The 4076-nt window shown below is 41.6% G+C and overlaps 1 non-coding gene across 1 annotated transcript; it reads right to left on the bottom strand.

The window, feature by feature from the left end:
* Positions 1-2371: 2371 nt before the first annotated feature.
* Positions 2372-2475, bottom strand: LOC112752679 (small nucleolar RNA R71). Its single transcript, XR_003177105.1, has one exon. It is a non-coding gene; the product is annotated as a small nucleolar RNA R71 (small nucleolar RNA).
* Between the last annotated feature and the right edge of the window lie 1601 nt (positions 2476-4076).

The following is a 4076-nucleotide window of genomic DNA, read 5'->3' as shown; positions in this document are numbered from 1 at the left end:
CCGTGAGTTTTTATTACTTGATGCGACTCGGTACACTTGCCGGTTAGATTTGTGTGTTTTGGGAGAAATTTATTTTTCCTCCAAAATACTCATCAGAAACTCCACCTCTAAAAATACATAAGAACAAGGTCTAGGCATGGCCGTGAGGCCAGCCTCCCAAACGTGAAAATGTCTATCAAAGTATGAGTCAAAGATAGATGAAAATACAATAGCAAAAGGTCCTATTTATAGAGAACTAGTAGCCTAGGATTTACAGAAATCAGTAATTAATGCAGAAATCTTCTTCCGGGCCCACTTGGCGTGTGCTTGGGCTAAGCATTGAAGCTTCCATGTGTAGAGACTTTTCTTGTAGTTAAATACCAGCTTTTGTGCCAGTTTGGGCGTTTAACTCCAGCTTTTATGCCAGTTTTGGAGTTAAACACTAGAATTCTTGAGCTGACTTGGAACGCCTGTTTGGGCCATCAAATCTCAGACAAAGTATTAACTATTATATATTGCGGGAAAGCCCAGGATGTCTGCTTTCCAACGCAATTCAGAGGGCGCCAATTTGGCTTCTGTAGCTCCAGAAAATCCACTTTGAGTGCAGGGAGGTCAGAATCCAACAGCATATGCAGTCCTTTTTCAGCCAGAAAATACCTGAAATCACAGAAAAACACACAAACTCAAAGTAAAGTCCAGAAATATGATTTTTAAATAAAAACTAATAAAAACATAATAAAAATTAATTAAAATATACTAAAAACATACTAAAAATAATGCCAAAAAGCGTATAAATTATCCGCTCATCAGGTGCCAATCGTGCATTCTGGTCTTAAAGTTGGAGTCAACGTTTTTGGTTAAACGTTGAGTTAACATTCCCTTGAGAAAATCAGTTCTGGTTGCTGTCATCGACGTTTGACTCAACGTTGGAGTGCCAACTTTCTCGCTGTTAGGCGTACACGTGAATGGTCAAATTTGCCATTTCACGCGTGCGCGTGCCGTACGCGTGCGCATGGTTGGGCTAAAAAAGTATGTCCACACGTACGCATCATTGTTGCGTACGCGTCGATGCAAAGTTCCCAACTCCCATTTCTGAAATCTTATCAAGGACGTTGGCCTTAGCATTGGACAACAAACACTTCCTCCAACGTTGGCACATCCACACGTGCGCGTCACCTACGCGTGCGCGTGGATGCTAAATTCTCAAATTCCAAAACTGAATGTTGCACATCAAGCCTTGACACGTTACTTTATCCTCTTGTCAACGTTGCCAATTTCATGCCTACTATAGACAATTATATATGGTTGGAAAGCTCTGAATGTCAGATTACTAAACCAACTAGAATCACCTCAATTGGACATCTGCAACTCAAGTTATGTTCCTTTGAAGGAGACAGGGTCGCTGGCGTCGGTGTGCAACGTTGGAGGCAACATTGGCACACCAACCTGGTCAAAAATGCCAGATTCTGGAGCTCAAACGCATTGTCCACCCCATACTATTATATATTGTTGGAAATCGCTGAATGTCTACTTTCCAATGCCGTTGGGAGTGCATAATTTGGAGCTCATTGACTCGAGTTATAATCCATGGAAGATGTCAAGGTCAGTTGGCCTTACTGCATGTTGATACTATGTTCATCTTTGCACTTTCGGAACAAGTTTTCTCCCTCAAATTTAGTATCCACCATGCAGTTCCATATATGCTTGGAAAGCTCTATATTCATACTTTCCAATGCTATTGGAATCACTTCATTTGGAGCTCTGTATCTCAAGTTATTCGTGTTTGAAGTACATCCCTTCAGGTTGTGAGGAGCAACGTTTCCAGCAACGTTGGAGCACCAACTTTGGCTCCAACATTGCTTCCCTTTGCTTCCTTTCATGGCCTTCTTGTTTCTTCTTTGCCTTCCCTTTTCTTAGCTTCCTTTCCACCTATCATCAACCAAACAAAATGCATTAAAGTATTGCCTTAATCATAAGATAATGCATCATTCATAGCATCAAACAATTCTTTGCATAAATTTTATGAAATGCACAAAATTAATAATGTTTGATTGAATAAAGACAAGCATGAATTTCTCATCCAAATACTTACTTATTACCTAAGAAATGCATGAAACTACTCTAAAACAAACTAAAAACGGCTTGTGAAACTAGCTAAGATGCCCTGACATCAGAAGATCCACATTTATTCTTATCTGAATTCTTGCAAATCCGTGATACTATTAAGACCAATGGAGTGGATCCTGAGGTCTACAGACTTATGCTTTTCCCTTTTGCTATTAGAGACAAAGCTAGGATATGGTTGGATTCTCAACCTAAGGAAAGCCTAGACTCTTGGGATAAGTTGGTTAATGCATTCTTGGCCAAGTTCTTTTCACCTGAAAAGATGAGCAAGCTCAGGGTGAAAGTACAAACTTTCAAACAAAAAGAGGGTGAATCCCTCTATGAAGCTTGGAAAAGATACAAGTAATTGATTAGGAGATGTCCTCCTGACATGATCTCAAAATGGTCTATCCTAGGTATTTTCTATGATGGTCTATCTGAGATGTCCAAGATGTCATTGGACCATTCTGCTGATGGATCACTCCACTTGAAGAAAATGCCTACAGAGGTGCAGGAACTCATTGAAATGGTTGTAAACAACCAATTCATGTACACTTCTGAGAGGAAACCTGTGAACAATGGGGTAGCTCAGAAGAAAGGAGTCCTGAAAGTTGACACTCTGAATGCCATAATGGATCAGAACAAGATCTTGACTCAATAGGTTAATATGATCTCTCAACATTTGACTGGATCACAAGCTGCAACTAGCAGCACTTAAGAAGCTTCCTATGATGGAGATGCCTATGATCCAGATCAACCCATGATGGAAGAGGTGAATTACATCGGAGAATCCTATGGAAATACCTATAACTCCTCATGGAGAAATCATCCTAACCTTTCATGGAGAGATCAACAGAAGCCTCAGCAAGGCCTTAACAATAATCAACGTGGAAGAACCTAGAATAGGTTCAATAACAGACCACCATTCCCATCTTCTCAGCAACAGATGGAAGCTTCTAAGTGGAGCCTTTCTGACTTAGCAACCATAGTCTCTGAACTCTTGAAGACCACTCACAGTTTCATAACAGAAACTAGGTCTTCTATCAGAAATCTGAAGGTACAAGTTGGTCAGCTGAGCAAGAGAATCCCTGAGACCCCTCCTAATAGTCTTTCTAGTAACACTGAAGTAAACCCCAGAGAAGAGTGCAAGGCCATCACAGTGGACATTTGAGGCCGAATCTGAAGGAGATGTAAGGAACTCCTTACTGGGCGTTCAATGCCCAAAGAGGAACCATTCGTGGCGTTAAACACCAGTAAAGAAGACCTTACTAGGTATTCAATGCCCACAAAAGCACCATCACTGGAGTTGAATGCCAGTAAGGAAGACCTTACTATGCGTTCAACACCCATAGAAGCACCATCACTAGTGTTGAATGCTAGTAAAGGGATACAAGCTGGGCGTTCAACGCCCAAAGAGACACAAGTCCTGGCATTGAATGCCACAACAGGAGTAGTTAGCGACCCTAAGCCCACTGAGAACTTTCCTATTGAAGAACTAATAGAACCCAAGGTTCATAAGGAGCCCATTGAAGTTCCCCTGAATGCTTGGTTGAAGATCATAGAATCTGAAGACTACTCCTCCTCTGACGAGGAAAAGGAAATTAGGGAAGAACAAGTTGCTCGGTACCTAGGACTTCTCATGAAGCTGAATGCCAAGTTGTTTAGCACAGAGTCATTGGAGGAAGAACATCCAGTGCTCACCAAGGAACCTAATGCCTTGGTTCAGCAGAAACTACCTCAGAAGCTGCCGGATCCCGGACACTTCCTGATTCCCTCCACCATAGACACCATCACCTTTGAGAAGGCTCTGTGTGACCTAAGGTCAAGCATAAACCTTATGCTACTCTCTATAATGGAGGGGCTGGGGATCTTTGAGGTGCAAGCTGCAAGAATCTCACCAGAGATGGCAAACAAGTCAATGAAAAAGGCCTATGGCCGTGTAGAGGATGTTTTAGTAAAGGTTGAGAACCTTTACATCCCTGCAGATTTTATAA

The sequence above is a fragment of the Arachis hypogaea genome, chromosome 15 (genome assembly GCF_003086295.3).
Source record: "Arachis hypogaea cultivar Tifrunner chromosome 15, arahy.Tifrunner.gnm2.J5K5, whole genome shotgun sequence".
In the NCBI taxonomy this organism is placed as follows: domain Eukaryota; kingdom Viridiplantae; phylum Streptophyta; class Magnoliopsida; order Fabales; family Fabaceae; genus Arachis; species Arachis hypogaea.
Note: the sequence above shows the minus strand (reverse complement) of the source record. Positions and strands in the feature narration are given on the sequence as shown.